Source organism: Pseudophryne corroboree, chromosome 4 (genome assembly GCF_028390025.1).
Source record: "Pseudophryne corroboree isolate aPseCor3 chromosome 4, aPseCor3.hap2, whole genome shotgun sequence".
NCBI classification, from domain to species: domain Eukaryota; kingdom Metazoa; phylum Chordata; class Amphibia; order Anura; family Myobatrachidae; genus Pseudophryne; species Pseudophryne corroboree.
Window position 1 is genome coordinate 804,265,391 of NC_086447.1, and position 16,092 is coordinate 804,281,482.

Consider the following 16,092-nt stretch of genomic DNA (forward strand, 5'->3'; position numbering starts at 1 on the left):
CGAGCGATCAACTCTGAATGACCCCCAGTGTTCTAACCAATGTGTTGGAATGCCTTCCTGTTTGAGGCAATGGAAATGTCCCTTTTGGTTACTGAGGCCTGTTTTCAAGGATTCTAAAGGGCCGATTTGGGGAGAGATGTGTCCTGAGCAAACCGCTCAGCACACATCTCTCCCCTTCCGCACAGCACAGCGCGATGTGTGCTGAGCGTGCAGGGGGGGCGCTCATTTCACCCAGCGGTGAAGTGAGCGACCTGCTAGATTGAGCCTGCATGCTGTGGGGGTACACACGGAGTGATCACTGCTTAAAATCTAAGCAATCTGACTAGATTGCTTAGATTTTCTCTGACGTCCTAGTGGATGCTGGGGACTCCGTAAGGACCATGGGGAATAGACGGGCTCCGCAGGAGACTGGGCACTCTAAAAGAAAGATTAGGTACTATCTGGTGTGCACTGGCTCCTCCCTCTATGCCCCTCCTCCAGACCTCAGTTAGAATCTGTGCCCGGCCAGAGCTGGATGCACCTAGTGGGCTCTCCTGAGCCTGCTAGTAAAGAAAGTAATGTTAGGTTTTTTATTTTCAGTGAGATCTGCTGGCAACAGACTCACTGCTACGTGGGACCGAGGGGAGAGAAGCAAACGTACCTGTTCACAGCTAGGATGCGCTTCTTAGGCTACTGGACACCATTAGCTCCAGAGGGTTCGAACACAGGCAACGGTCCTCGGTCGTCCGTTCCCGGAGCCGCGCCGCTGCCCCCCTCGCAGAGCCAGAAGATTCAGAAGTTGGTGATGAAATCGGCGGCTGAAGACTCCTGTCTTCATTAAGGTAGCGCACAGCACCGCAGCTGTGCGCCATTGCTCCCACTGCACACCACACACTCCGGTCACTGTAGGGTGCAGGGCGCTGGGGGGCGCCCTGGGCAGCAATAAGAATACCTTTGGCATTAAAAAGACACATAATACAGTCTGTGACTGTATATGTGTAAAACCCCCGCCATTTTTTAGTCAGAAACAGCGGGACAGAAGCCCGCCGCTGAGGGGGCGGGGCCTTCTTCCTCAGCACACCAGCGCCATTTCTCTTCACAGCTCCGCTGGAAGGACGCTCCCCAGGCTCTCCCCTGCAGTCTCCTGGCACTAAGAGGGTAAAAAGAGAGGGGGGGCACATAAATTTAGGCAAAAGGTGTATTTGATGCAGCAGCTATTGGGAAAAATTCACTTCTGGTAGTGTGTATCCCTGTGTATATAGCGCTGTGGTGTGTGCTGGCATACTCTTTCTCTGTCTCCCCATAGACCTTGTGGGGTCCTGTCCTCAGTCAGAGCATTCCCTGTGTGTGTGCTGTGTGTCGGTACGGCATTGTCGACATGTTTGATGAGGAGGGTTACGTGGAGGCGGAGCAAGTGCAGATAAATGTGGTGTCGCCCCCGTCGGTGCCGACACCTGATTGGATGGATATGTGGAAGGTCTTAAATGACAATGTAAACTCATTACATAAGAGATTTGATTATGTTGCTGCCGGGGGACAGCCGGGCTCTCAACCCGGGCCTGCCCAGGCGCCTCAGAGGCCGTCAGCGTCTCAAAAACGCCCACTATCTCAGTTGGTTGACACAGATGTCGACACGGAGTCCGACTCCAGCGTCAACGAGGATGAGGCACTATTACAGCCCAAAATGACTTAAGGCCATCCGATACATGATTATTGCAATGAAAAATTTATTACACATTTCAGAGGCTGACCCTGTCCCTGACAAGAGGGTAAATATGTTTGGGGAGAAAAAGCAGCCAGTGACTTTTCCCCCGTCACATGAATTAAATGAGTTATGTGAAGAAGCGTGGTCTCCCCCTGATAAGAAAGTGGTGATTCCCAAGAGAATACTAATGGCGTACCCTTTCCCGCCAACGGATAGGTTACGCTGGGAATCCTCCCCTAGGGTTGACAAGGCCCTGACGCGCTTATCTAAAAGAGTGGCCCTGCCGTCTCAGGATACGGCCGCCCTAAAGGAACCTGCGGATAGGAAGCAGGAAGGTATCTTGAAGTCTGTGTATACACACTCTGGTACTCTACTGAGACCGGCTATTGCTTCAGTTTGGATGTGCAGTGCTGTTGCAGCATGGACAGATACTCTGTCAGAGGGGTTGGATACCCTGGACAGGGATACCGTATTGCTAACACTTAGCCATATTAAAGACGTCGTCTTATATATGCGGGATGCCCAGAGGGACATTTGCCTGCTGGGCTCTCGAATAAATGCAATGTCCATTTCTGCCAGGAGGGTCTTATGGACTCGGCAATGGACAGGGGATGCCGACTCCAAAAAACACATGGAGGTTTTGCCTTATAAGGGTGAGGAATTGTTTGGGGACGGTCTCTCGGACCTCGTATCCACAGTGACAGCTGGAAAGTCGACTTTCTTGCCACAGGTTTCTTCACAGCCTAAGAAAGCACCGTATTACCAAATGCAGTCCTTTCGTTCTCAAAAAAGCAAGAGTCAGAGGTGCATCCTTTATTGCCAGAGGCAGGGGTAGAGGAAAGAAGCTGCACCATGCAGCCAGTTCTCAGGAACAAAAGTCCTCCCCTGCTTCCACTAAGTCCACCGCATGACGCTGGGGCTCCACAGGCGGAGCCAGGAGCGGTGGGGGCGCGTCTCCGAAATTTCTGCAACCAGTGGGTTCGCTCACAAGTGGATCCTTGGGCTATACAAATTGTATCTCAGGGATACAAGCTGGAATTCGAAGTGACGCCCCCTCACCGTTGCCTAAAATCCGCCTTGCCAGCTTCTCCCACGGGGAGGGAGATAGTCCTGACGGCTATTCACAAGCTGTACCTCCAGCAAGTGATAATAATGGTACCCCCCCTTCAGCAGGGAAGGGGTTACTATTCCACACTGTTTGTGGTACCGAAACCGGACGGTTCGGTAAGACCCATTCTAAATTTAAAATCCTTGAACATTTACATGAAAAAGTTCAGGTTCAAAATGGAAGCGCTCAGAGCGGTCATTGCCAGCCTGGAAGAGGGGGATTTTATGGTATCTCTGGACATCAAGGATGCGTACTTGCATGTCCCCATTTATCCGCCTCACCAGGGGTACCTCAGGTTTGTGGTACAGGACTGTCATTACCAATTCCAGATGTTGAAGTTTGGTCTATCCACGGCACCGAGAGTCTTTACCAAGGTAATGGCGGAGATGATGGTACTTCTCCGGAAGCAAGGAGTTACAGTTATCCCGTACTTGGACGATCTCCTCATAAAGGCGAGGTCCGGAGAGCAGTTGTTGGTCAGCGTAGCGCACTCTCAGGAAGTGTTGCTACGGCACGGCTGGATTCTGAATATTCCAAAGTCGCAGCTGATTCCTACGACGCGTCTGCCCTTCCTGGGCATGATTCTGGACACAGAACAGAAGAAGGTATTTCTCCCGGAGGAGAAGGCTCAGGAGTTAGTGACCATGGTCAGGGATCTCCTGAAACCAAAGCAGGTGTCGGTGCATCACTGCACGCGAGTCCTGGGAAAGATGGTAGCGTCATACGAAGCCATTCCTTTCGGCAGGTTCCATGCCAGGATCTTTCAGTGGGATCTGTTGGACAAGTGGTCCGGATCACATCTTCAGATGCATCGGCTGATCGCCCTGTCCCCGAGGGCCAGGGTGTCTCTTCTGTGGTGGCTGCAGAGTGCTCATCTTCTCGAGGGCCGCAGGTTCGGCATACAGGACTGGGTCCTGGTGACCACGGATGCAAGCCTCCGCGGATGGGGGGCAGTCACTCAGGGAAGAAACCTCCAGGGGCTGTGGTCAAGTCAGGAGACTCGTCTGCACATAAACATACTGGAATTAAGGGCCATATACAACGCCCTAAGTCAAGCGGAGCCCCTGCTTCGAGACCAACCAGTGCTGATTCAGTCAGACAACATCACGGCAGTCGCCCATGTAAACCGACAGGGTGGCACAAGAAGCAGGGTGGCGATGGCGGAAGCCACAAGGATTCTTCGTTGGGCGGAGAATCACGTACAAGCACTGTCAGCAGTGTTCATTCCGGGAGTGGACAACTGGGAAGCAGACTTCCTCAGCAGGCACGACCTCCTCCCGGGAGAGTGGGGACTTCATCAAGAAGTCTTCGAGCAGATTGCAAATCGGTGGGAACGGCCACAGGTGGACATGATGGCGTCCCGCCTAAACAAAAAGCTAAAAAAATATTGCGCCAGGTCAAGGGACCCTCAGGCGATAGCTGTGGACGCACTGGTAACTCCGTGGGTGTTCCAGTCGGTATATGTGTTTCCTCCTCTTCCTCTCATACACAAGGTACTGAGAATAGTAAGAAAAAGAGGAGTGAGAACAATACTCATTGTTCCGGATTGGCCAAGAAGGACTTGGTACCCAGAACTTCAAGAGATGGTCACAGAGGACCCATGGCCTCTGCCTCTCAGACAGGACCTGTTGCAGCAGGGGCCCTGTCTGTTCCAAGACTTACCGCGGCTGCGTTTGACGGCATGGTGGTTGAAGGCCGGATCCTAGCGGAAAAGGGTATACCGGATGAAGTAATTCCTACGCTGATAAGAGCTAGGAAGGATGTGACCGCAAAGCATTATCACCGCATATGGTGGAAATATGTTGCTTGGTGTGAGGCCAGGAAGGCCCCTACAGAGGACTTCCAGTTGGGTCGTTTTCTGCATTTCCTACAGTCGGGTGTGACTATGGGCCTCAAATTAGGGTCCATAAAGGTTCAGATCTCGGCCCTATCCATTTTCTTTCAAAAAGAACTGGCTTCACTGCCTGAGGTTCAGACGTTTGTAAAGGGAGTGCTGCATATTCAGCCTCCTTTTGTGCCACCAGTGGCACCTTGGGATCTTAACGTTGTGTTGGATTTCCTGAAAATCCCACTGGTTTGAGCCACTTAAGACCGTGGAGCTAAAATATCTCACGTGGAAAGTGGTCATGCTATTGGCCTTAGCTTCGGCTAGGCGTGTGTCAGAATTGGCGGCTTTGTCATGTAAAAGCCCCTATCTGATCTTCCATATGGACAGGGCAGAATTGAGGACTCGTCCCCAATTTCTCCCTAAGGTGGTATCATCGTTTCATTTGAACCAACCTATTGTGGTGCCTGCGGCTACTAGGGACTTGGAGGATTCCAAGTTGCTGGACGTAGTCCGGGCTTTGAAAATTTGTTTCCAGAACGGCGGGAGTCAGAAAGTCTGACTCGCTGTTTATTCTGTATGCAGCCAACAAGGTTGGCGCTCCTGCTTCGAAGCAGACTATTGCTCGCTGGATCTGTAGCACGATTCAGCTGGCTCACTCTGCGGCTGGATTGCCGCATCCAAAATCAGTAAAAGCCCATTCCACAAGGAAGGTGGGCTCTTCTTGGGCGGCTGCCCGAGGGGTCTCGGCTTTACAGCTTTGCCGAGCTGCTACTTGGTCGGGTTCAAACACATTTGCTAAGTTCTACAAGTTTGATACACTGGCTGAGGAGGACCTTGAGTTTGCTCATTCGGTGCTGCAGAGTCGTCCGCACTCTCCCGCCCGTTTGGGAGCTTTGGTATAATCCCCATGGTCCTTACGGAGTCCCCAGCATCCACTAGGACGTCGGAGAAAATAAGAATTTACTCACCGATAATTCTATTTCTCGTAGTCCGTAGTGGATGCTGGGCGCCCGTCCCAAGTGCGGACTTCTTCTGCAATACGTGTATATAGTTATTGCTTACTAAAGGGTTATTGTTATGAGCCATCCGTTGATTAAGGCTCAGTTGTTGTTCATACTGTTAACTGGGTATGGTTATCACAAGTTATACGGTGTGATTGGTGTGGCTGGTATGAGTCTTACCCTGGTTTCCAAATCCTTTCCTTGTAGTGTCAGCTCTTCCGGGCACAGTTTCCCTAACTGAGGTCTGGAGGAGGGGCATAGAGGGAGGAGCCAGTGCACACCAGATAGTACCTAATCTTTCTTTTAGAGTGCCCAGTCTCCTGCGGAGCCCGTCTATTCCCCATGGTCCTTTACGGAGTCCCCAGCATCCACTACGGACTACGAGAAATAGAATCACCGGTGAGTAAATTCTTATTTTAAGCAGTGATCACTCCGTGAGTACTTCCCTTTAGACAGCTGTGGCACAACTTATACGACTTGTGATGTCGCTCGTATCGGCTATCAGTTGACCATTGATAGTTGAACGCAGGTATTTAAACGTATCCACTTGTTCAGTGATGTATCCATCTAGGTTTAGCTGCACAAGCGTAGTTCCAGTAAGTATGTACTTGTTTTTTTATGCATTTATTTGTAAGCCAGGCTTTGCTGCATTTCTGCAGAGCTTATTTAGGATGTTTTGGGCGGGATCCGGTCTGAAGATCGACAGTATCTAGGTCGACAATGTTTAGGTCGACCACTATAGGTTGACAGTCACTAGGTCGACATGGATGGAAGGTCGACAGGGTTTCTAGGTTGACATGTGCTAGGTTGACAGGTCTAAAGGTCGACATGAGTTTTTTTCAATTTTTTCCCCCTTTTTTTTTGAATTTTTTCATACTTAACGATCCACGTGGACTACGATTGGAACGGTAATCTGTGCCAAGCGGTAGCCGAGCGAAGGCACCATGCCCGAAGCATGGCGAACGAAGCGAGCCATGCGAGGGGACGCGGTGCACTAATTTGGGATCCCGGTCACTCTATGAAGAAAACGACAAAAAAAAAAAAATCCTCATGTCGACCTTTAGACATGTCGACCTAGCACATGTCGACCTAGAAACCCTGTCGACCTTCCATCCATGTTGACCTAGTGACTGTCGACCTATAGTGGTCGACCTAAACATTGTCGACCTAGATACTGTCGATTTGATGAACCACACCTGTTTTGGGCACCCTGCATGGTTTTGTCTTCCTAGCCAAAAACATTTTACTTCACCCCATTGTCTGCATGGCAAATATGCTTCTGGTGTCTTATCTGATTCACTTTTAAAATAATTTAATTTCCATACTGTAACCAAGCCAGTGTACAAATATATGCCATCAGTTACCACCACCAGTGACTTCTATGTTCTTAAGCTGGACACACGTTAAACGACCTGTGTACCAAGCTGATGGCAGATAAGGGACAATATATTGTGCGTCCCGTGCACACTACACAATCTGGTGAACAACCGCACAATATATTGTTCCCCTGCAGTCGGCACATCTTCAGATTGATCTGCATGTACGACTGACCTGAAGATGCAATAGACGACCCGTAGGAGTGCGTACACATTTAATGACTTGACCGTTTTCTCATTGCGATCTGTCGAAAATCGGGAAATCGTTCAAAAAAATTGTCTAATGTGTACCCAGCTTTAGGGGGAATTCAACTACTGGTGAAATCGCTGCAATTTACCACGATTCTCATTTTCAACACTTTTGCGTCTTTTTTTGCAGCGAAAACTGACTTTTCGCTGGTATGCGCACTCCTGCGATGCACCCTACTCAAATGCAAATGAGTGAAAGCGAAATAACCGCGAAAATTGGTGCCAAAAGTGAAAAAGGGTAAATCTGTCTGTTCCCCCCCCAAAAAAGCTAAACTAACATCAAATTACAGTATAAAAGTTTTATTATTGGTTATAATAAACGTATTTCTGGTGCTTAAATTTGGTCAAATGACTGTTTATATGCATTTTTTTTTTTAATGTAAAAAAATTATAGCTTTTTTTCCCCTAGCAAACTAAGTGCTAAAATTAAACTTGGGGTATATAAAATGGGTATAAGTATATATTTGGGTCATTTTGAAATAGACCGATTATTCCCACCTGCAAGTCTAAAAACACTTGTTACACTCATAAATCACTCCAGTATACCTGTCCCATACCTTGTACCCCAATTTCCATCATTTTGCACTTTTTCACCACAAAAATGACATGTTGTTATTGGCCAATTTAAAATAATTAAAAACGTCTAAGTAGTCATTCAAGGGGTTGCCCCAGGGGTTCAGAACCAAATCCCAAAATGTTTAACTTAAAATAGGGATTTTCCCCGAGTTTATCACCTGCTCAGAGTTGGTGAATTGAAATTCACTGTAAAAATTACAGCAAAACGTTTTTGCGGACAATTGAATAGGAGCTTTCACAAATTTACCACGACATGCAGATAAATTTATTTCCCCTTAGTGTTTATAGAAGTGTAGGTTTGGAATCTTTTTTTTATCCAAAACATTTCCTAAACAGAAAAAAGGAGATTATTGCTGGTGCTCATACATAGACATTATCAATTCCATTTGCCATCACCGTGAGAAGCACTGCGTAGTAAAGGGCCCTGTGAGGAAGAACACTTTATTTTTACATATCATTTTGTATTTTAGGACTGGTGCTACGTTATTCCCCGGTTTCAGGGGAGAAAACCCTTGGAAATAAATCCTAACATTGAATAACGGATACCATACAGTTAATTCTGTTTTTATGCCAAATATTTTCTTTAAACAATGTTAGAATACAGTATTCTTATTATCCATTTATAGAGGGGCAGCATACTCCGCAGTGTTTTGCAATATGGGAAATTGTAACCGCATAATTGCTGAAACAAGATACAGTATATAGGGATTGATATAATTATTATCCTTTATTATCCACAAGGAGTCCTCAGGACCTTACAAAGTACATAAACAGAATCCGTATGAACTAAACACGGAAAAAAACTAAACTTAAGTGTAATGTGTTGGCTGATGCCCGAGGTGTACCACTTGAATGTTGCCAATAGCATGCTTCATCTACCTGGTGTCACCCCTAAATCTTGCACTTTAGTTTGCTTGCACTTTAATTATGCAAGATGCCGGTGATGCAGTGCGCACAGCAGCTATATATATGGTAGCCCCAATGTTGTGCATTTTAATATTAAAATGCACAACGTTGGGGCTACCATATATACAGCTGCTGTGCGCACTGCATCACCGGCATCTCGCATAATTAAATCGAACCCTATAGAAGTCTATGCACAAATTAATTCATACATTGGGGTCGATTCAATTCAAGTTGAATTGAACAGCACCAGGAGGTAGCTCCTAGAGCTATTCAGTTTAGCGCACTGTTAAGTCTGAGAATTCCGGTTCTTGCGCCTTTGAAACATGGGGCTTCAAATGATTTTTTTTTGGCTGGCAGCCATTAGATAGCGCTAAACTGAGATATTCAAATGTAGCTCCGTTCGAGTAAGATCGGATTCCGGTGTCTACATTTCAGCTTGCACCGCCGGGGGTGGCGAGCTGAAATATGTGAAAAGTTAACTGTTTGGGCGCCCAGACGGCACTTTTCCCGATCGCGCCTATTAGTTTAGTCGGGTTTAGCCGCTTTACACTTATGGGCACGATAGGGGGCATCAAATGATTATCGCCACCTGCGATCTCCTGTCACTTTAGATCGTGGGCGATAACCTTTTAATTCCCCCATGATGTTTAGTCACGAGAGCCGGCATTCTCCAAATTAAGTGCGGGCACAATGCTTTCTCTATCGTCCTAGTGGATGCTGGGGTTCCTGAAAGGACCATGGGGAATAGCGGCTCCGCAGGAGACAGGGCACAAAAAGTAAAGCTTTTCCAGATCAGGTGGTGTGCACTGGCTCCTCCCCCTATGACCCTCCTCCAGACTCCAGTTAGATTTTTGTGCCCGGCCGAGAAGGGTGCAATTCTAGGTGGCTCTCATAAAGAGCTGCTTAGAGAAAGTTTAGCTTAGGTTTTTTATTTTACAGTGATTCCTGCTGGCAACAGGATCACTGCAACGAGGGACAGAGGGGAGAAGAAGTGAACTCACCTGCGTGCAGGATGGATTGGCTTCTTGGCTACTGGACATCAGCTCCAGAGGGACGATCACAGGTACAGCCTGGATGGTCACCGGAGCCGCGCCGCCGGCCCCCTTGCAGATGCTGAAGTAAGAAGAAGTCCAGAATCGGCGGCTGAAGACTCCTGCAGTCTTCTAAAGGTAGCGCACAGCACTGCAGCTGTGCGCCATTTTCCTCTCAGCACACTTCACACGCAGTCACTGAGGGTGCAGGGCGCTGGGGGGGGGCGCCCTGGGAGGCAAATGAAAACCTATTAAAAGGCTAAAAATACCTCACATATAGCCCCCAGAGGCTATATGGAGATATTTAACCCCTGCCTGTATTCACAAAATAGCGGGAGACGAGCCCGCCGAAAAAGGGGCGGGGCCTATCTCCTCAGCACACGGCGCCATTTCCTCTCACAGTTCCGCTGGTCAGGACGGCTCCCAGGTCTCTCCCCTGCACTGCACTACAGAAACAGGGTAAAACAGAGAGGGGGGGCAAATTTAATGGCAATATCTTGATATATATAAAGCAGCTATAAGGGAGCACTTATTATAAGGCTATCCCTGTCATATATAGCGCTTTTTGGTGTGTGCTGGCAGACTCTCCCTCTGTCTCCCCAAAGGGCTAGTGGGTCCTGTCTTCGTTTAGAGCATTCCCTGTGTGTCTGCTGTGTGTCGGTACGTGTGTGTCGACATGTATGAGGACGATATTGGTGTGGAGGCGGAGCAATTGCCAAATATGGGGATGTCACCTCCTAGGGGGTCGACACCAGAATGGATGCCTTTATTTGTGGAATTACGGGATAGCGTCAACTCGCTTAAGCAGTCGTTTGACGACATGAGGCGGCCGGACAATCAATTAGTGCCTGTCCAGGCGCCTCAAACACCGTCAGGGGCTGTAAAACGCCCTTTGCCTCAGTCGGTCGACACAGACCCAGACACAGGCACTGATTCCAGTGGTGACGGTGACCAATCAACCGTATTTTCCAGTAGGGCCACACGTTATATGATTTTGGCAATGAAGGAGGCGTTACATTTAGATGATACTACAGGTACCACTAAACAGGGTATTATGTGGGGTGTGAAAAAACTACCTATAGTTTTTCCTGAATCAGAAGAATTAAATGACGTGTGTGATGAAGCGTGGGTTGCCCCTGATAAAAAGCTGATAATTTCAAAGAAATTATTGGCATTATACCCTTTCCCGCCAGAGGTTAGGGAGCGCTGGGAAACACCTCCTAGGGTGGACAAGGCGCTAACACGCTTATCAAAACAAGTGGCGTTACCTTCTCCTGAGACTGCCGCACTTAAAGATCCATCAGATAGGAGGATGGAAAATATCCAAAAAAGTATATACACACATGCAGGTGTTATACTACGACCAGCTATAGCGTCTGCCTGGATGTGCAGTGCTGGGGTAGTTTGGTCAGAGTCCCTGATTGAAAATATTGATACCCTGGACAGGGACAATATTTTACTGTCGTTAGAACAAATAAAGGATGCATTTCTTTATATGCGTGATGCACAGAGGGATATCTGCACACTGGCATCACGGGTAAGTGCTATGTCCATTTCGGCCAGAAGAGCTTTATGGACGCGACAGTGGACAGGCGATGCGGATTCAAAACGGCATATGGAAGTTTTGCCGTATAAAGGGGAGGAGTTATTTGGAGTCGGTCTATCAGATTTGGTGGCCACGGCTACAGCCGGGAAATCCACCTTTCTACCTCAAGTCACTCCCCAACAGAAAAAGGCACCGACTTTTCAACCGCAGCCCTTTCGTTCCTTTAAAAATAAGAGAGCAAAGGGCTATTCATATCTGCCACGAGGCAGAGGTCGAGGGAAGAAACAGCAACAGGCAGCTCCTTCCCAGGAACAGAAGCCCTCCCCGGCTTCTACAAAAGCCTCAGCATGACGCTGGGGCTTCTCAAGCGGACTCGGGGACGGTGGGAGGTCGTCTCAAAAATTACAGCGCGCAGTGGGCTCACTCGCAGGTAGATCCCTGGATCCTGCAGATAATATCTCAGGGGTACAGGTTGGAATTAGAGACAGATCCACCTCGCCGTTTCCTGAAGTCTGCTTTACCAACGTCCCCTTCCGAAAGGGAGACGGTTTTGGAAGCCATTCACAAGCTGTACTCTCAGCAGGTGATAGTCAAGGTACCTCTTCTACAACAAGGGAAGGGGTATTATTCCACTCTATTTGTGGTACCGAAGCCGGATGGCTCGGTAAGGCCTATTCTAAATCTGAAGTCCTTGAACCTGTACATAAAGAAGTTCAAGATGGAGTCACTCAGAGCAGTGATAGCGAACCTGGAAGAAGGGGACTTTATGGTATCCTTGGACATCAAGGATGCGTATCTCCACGTTCCAATTTACCCCTCACACCAGGGGTACCTCAGGTTCGTTGTACAAAACTGTCACTATCAGTTTCAGACGCTGCCGTTTGGTTTGTCCACGGCACCTCGGATCTTTACAAAGGTAATGGCCGAGATGATGATTCTTCTTCGAAGAAAAGGCGTATTAATTATCCCATACTTGGACGATCTCCTAATAAGGGCAAGGTCCAGAGAACAGCTAGAGATGGGATTAGCAATATCTCAAGAGGTGCTAAAGCAGCACGGATGGATTCTGAATATTCCAAAATCCCAATTAATGCCGACAACTCGTCTGCTGTTCCTAGGGATGATTCTGGACACGGTTCAGAAAAAGGTTTTTCTTCCCGAGGAAAAAGCCAAGGAGTTATCCGACCTGGTCAGGAATCTCCTAAAACCAGGAAAGGTGTCTGTACATCAATGCACAAGAGTCCTGGGAAAAATGGTGGCTTCTTACGAAGCAATTCCATTCGGCAGATTCCATGCACGAATTTTCCAGAGGGATCTGTTGGACAAATGGTCAGGGTCGCATCTTCAGATGCACCAGCGGATAACCCTGTCTCCAAGGACAAGGGTATCTCTTCTGTGGTGGTTGCAGAGTGCTCATCTATTGGAGGGCCGCAGATTCGGCATACAGGATTGGATCCTGGTGACCACGGACGCCAGCCTGAGAGGCTGGGTAGCAGTCACACAAGGAAGAAACTTCCAGGGAGTGTGGTCGAGCCTGGAAAAGTCTCTTCACATAAACATTCTGGAACTAAGAGCAATCTACAATGCTCTAAGCCAGGCGGAACCTCTGCTTCAAGGAAGACCGGTGTTGATCCAGTCGGACAACATCACGGCAGTCGCCCATGTAAACAGACAGGGCGGCACAAGAAGCAGGAGTGCAATGGCAGAAGCTGCCAGGATCCTTCGCTGGGCGGAGAATCACGTGATAGCACTGTCAGCAGTGTTCATCCCGGGAGTGGACAACTGGGAAGCAGACTTCCTCAGCAGACACGATCTTCACCCGGGAGAGTGGGGACTTCATCCAGAAGTTTTCCACATGCTAATAAACCGTTGGGAAAGACCAATGGTGGACATGATGGCGTCTCGCCTCAACAAAAAACTGGACAGGTATTGCGCCAGGTCAAGAGATCCGCAGGCAATAGCTGTGGACGCGCTGGTAACACCTTGGGTGTACCAGTCGGTGTATGTGTTTCCTCCTCTGCCTCTCATACCAAAGGTATTGAGAATCATAAGGCAAAGCGGAGTAAGAACGATACTAGTGGCTCCGGATTGGCCAAGAAGGTCTTGGTACCCGGAACTTCAAGAAATGGTCACGGACGATCCGTGGCCTCTACCTCTAAGACAGGACCTGCTTCAGCAGGGACCGTGTCTATTCCAAGACTTACCGCGGCTGCGTTTGACGGCATGGCGGTTGAACGCCAGATCCTAAAAGGGAAAGGCATTCCAGAAGAAGTCATTCCTACCTTGATTAAGGCAAGAAAGGAAGTCACCGCGAAGCATTATCACCGCATTTGGCGGAAATATGTTGCGTGGTGCGAGGATCGGAGTGCTCCGACGGAGGAATTTCAACTGGGTCGTTTCCTACATTTCCTGCAATCAGGATTGTCTATGGGTCTCAAATTGGGATCTATTAAGGTTCAAATTTCGGCCCTGTCAATATTCTTCCAAAAAGAATTGGCCTCAGTTCCTGAGGTCCAGACTTTTGTAAAGGGAGTACTGCATATACAGCCTCCTGTGGTGCCTCCGGTGGCACCGTGGGATCTAAATGTAGTTTTAGATTTCCTCAAATCCCATTGGTTTGAACCACTAAAAGATGTGGATTTGAAATATCTCACATGGAAAGTGACTATGTTACTGGCCCTGGCGTCCGCCAGGAGAGTATCTGAACTGGCGGCTTTATCTTATAAAAGCCCTTATTTAATTTTCCATTCGGATAGGGCAGAGCTGCGGACGCGTCCGCATTTTCTCCCTAAGGTGGTATCAGCGTTTCACCTGAACCAGCCTATTGTAGTGCCTGCGGCTACAAGCGACTTGGAGGACTCCAAGTTGTTGGACGTTGTCAGAGCTTTAAAAATATACATTTCAAGGACGGCTGGAGTCAGAAAATCTGACTCGCTGTTTATACTGTATGCACCCAACAAGTTGGGTGCGCCTGCTTCTAAACAGTCGATTGCTCGTTGGATTTGTAACACAATTCAACTTGCACATTCTGTGGCAGGCCTGCCACAGCCTAAATCTGTTAAGGCCCATTCCACAAGGAAGGTGGGCTCATCTTGGGCGGCTGCCCGAGGGGTCTCGGCATTACAACTCTGCCGAGCAGCTACGTGGTCAGGGGAGAACACGTTTGTAAAATTCTACAAATTTGATACCCTGGCAAAGGAGGACCTGGAGTTCTCTCATTCGGTGCTGCAGAGTCATCCGCACTCTCCCGCCCGTTTGGGAGCTTTGGTATAATCCCCATGGTCCTTTCAGGAACCCCAGCATCCACTAGGACGATAGAGAAAATAAGAATTTACTTACCGATAATTCTATTTCTCGGAGTCCGTAGTGGATGCTGGGCGCCCATCCCAAGTGCGGATTATCTGCAATACTTGTACATAGTTATTTTTAACTAATTCGGGTTATTGTTTAGGGAGCCATCTTTCAGAGGCTCCTCTGTTATCATACTGTTAACTGGGTTTAGATCACAAGTTGTACGGTGTGATTGGTGTGGCTGGTATGAGTCTTACCCGGGATTCAAAATCCTCCCTTATTGTGTACGCTCGTCCGGGCACAGTACCTAACTGGAGTCTGGAGGAGGGTCATAGGGGGAGGAGCCAGTGCACACCACCTGATCTGGAAAAGCTTTACTTTTTGTGCCCTGTCTCCTGCGGAGCCGCTATTCCCCATGGTCCTTTCAGGAACCCCAGCATCCACTACGGACTCCGAGAAATAGAATTATCGGTAAGTAAATTCTTATTTTTTCTGGCGCACTAAGGGCAGAAAACAGCATTGAGCCATAAGTTTTGTTGGATTTCTACTCTCACCCCAGGAGAAGTGCAAGAAGAATCCTCAACTCCGGCTTAACATTGCAATGAACTGAATAGCTCCGGTAGCTCCCTCCCGGTGCTATTCATTTTGCGTTGAATTGACCCCATTGGTGGGAATTCAGTTGTTTCTCCCTGTGTCCGCCACTAGATGGTGCCTAACGGAGCAATTAAATTTTTGCTTCATTCAGGCATGCTGAGCCGTGGGGAGACACATTTCAGCTTGCAGCCCCCCGTGCTTGCGAGCTGAAATGTGCAAAAAGTGATCCGTTTGGGTGCCCAAATGGCACTTTTCACGACTGCAGCCATTAGTTTAGTCTGGTTTAGTTGCTTTATGCGGCTAAACCCGACACTAATGGGCGCCATTGGCGCAATAAACAGCATCTAATTATTATTATTATTATTATTATTTTCTCTAACGTCCTAGAGGATGCTGGGGACTCCGTAAGGACCATGGGGATAGACGGGCTCCGCAGGAGACATAGGGGTATATGCAATTGCGGTCGAATTCCCGAAATTGTCGAATTTCGGGAATTTTTCGCCCCCAAAAAAAAATCGTCAATGCAATTAAGTGCTTTCCGTACAAAAAACGGACTTTCAAGATTCGACTTTTTGAAATTCGACTTTTGTCAAATTCGACTTTTCAAATTCGACTTTTCTGCAATGATACAAGTGCTGAAATTCGACCAAAGTGTATTCAATTGAAGTTTGGAAATTCGACAACAGTGCTTTTAGACAGTAAATTCGACATTTTCAATCCGCCACACTTTGGTGGGTGAAACTAATAAAAAAAATTTAAAACATGTTTTTTTTTGTGTTTTTTTTATTGATAATAGCATATCTATTTATATTAGAAGGGATTAGGTACTTGGTTTGTCTTTTTTGGAGGCACAAGTATTATTTATATATTTTTTTTAAATAATTTTTTTTTTTTTTTTAGAT

General features: G+C 47.8%; 1 protein-coding gene across 2 annotated transcripts in view; it reads left to right on the forward strand.

The window, feature by feature from the left end:
* Positions 1-16,092, forward strand: part of C1D (C1D nuclear receptor corepressor) — a 108,446-nt gene that overhangs the window by 31,844 nt on the left and 60,510 nt on the right. Inside the window, exon 1 of one of the 2 annotated variants that reach the window (XM_063918408.1) lies at positions 7,394-7,484. The exons of the other annotated variant lie outside the window; for it this stretch is intronic. The gene's annotated coding sequence lies outside the window, so the exon portion shown is untranslated. Of the gene's footprint in view, positions 1-7,393; positions 7,485-16,092 lie in introns of those variants that run through there. 2 annotated transcript variants of the gene reach the window in all.